We start from the raw sequence: 782 nt of genomic DNA, 5'->3' as shown, positions 1-782 counted from the left end.
TTCTTCTGACTTGTTCCATTGTTCACAGGATTCCTTTCAGAAGTATACATGAATTGGTTATTTATAACCATTTCAATGAGCTCTTGAGCCTCTGTAGGCGTCTTCTTCAGATGAAGAGATCCTCCAGCAGAGCTATCCAAAGACATCTTGGATAGTTCAGAGAGACCATCATAGAAAATACCTATGATGCTCCATTCAGAAAGCATGTCTGAGGGACATTTTCTGATTAATTGTTTGTATCTTTCCCAAGCTTCATAGAGGGATTCTCCATCCTTCTGTCTGAAGGTTTGGACTTCCACTCTAAGCTTACTCCATTTTTGAGGTGGAAAGAACTTTGCCAAGAAGGCATTGACTAGCTTTTCCCAAGAGTCCAGGCTATCTTTAGGTTGTGAGTCTAACCATATTCTAGCTCTATCTCTTACAGCAAAAGGGAATAGCATCAGTCTGTAGACCTCAGGGTCAACCCCATTAGTCTTGACTGTGTCACAGATTTGCAAGAACTCGGCTAAAAACTGATGAGGATCTTCCATTGGAAGTCCATGGAACTTGCAATTCTGTTGCATTAGAGAAACTAATTGAGGCTTAAGCTCAAAGTTGTTTGCTCCAATGGCAGGGATAGAGATGCTTCTCCCAAAGATATTGGGAGTAGGTGCAGTAAAGTCACCCAGCACCTTCCTTGCATTGTTGGCATTGTTGTTGTTTTCGGCTGCCATGGGTTCTTCTTCTTTGAAGAATTCGGTCAGGTCCTCAACAGAGAGTTGCGCCTTAGCTTCTCTTAGCTT

At 42.3% G+C, this 782-nt stretch overlaps 1 non-coding gene across 1 annotated transcript; it reads left to right on the top strand.

The window, feature by feature from the left end:
- Nucleotides 1-200: 200 nt before the first annotated feature.
- Nucleotides 201-308, top strand: LOC130977551 (small nucleolar RNA R71). The gene has a single exon (XR_009085239.1). It is a non-coding gene; the product is annotated as a small nucleolar RNA R71 (small nucleolar RNA).
- The last annotated feature ends 474 nt before the right edge of the window (nt 309-782 follow it).

This window comes from Arachis stenosperma, chromosome 4 (genome assembly GCF_014773155.1).
Source record: "Arachis stenosperma cultivar V10309 chromosome 4, arast.V10309.gnm1.PFL2, whole genome shotgun sequence".
NCBI lineage: Eukaryota > Viridiplantae > Streptophyta > Magnoliopsida > Fabales > Fabaceae > Arachis > Arachis stenosperma.
This window is presented reverse-complemented; position numbering and strand designations above follow the sequence as displayed.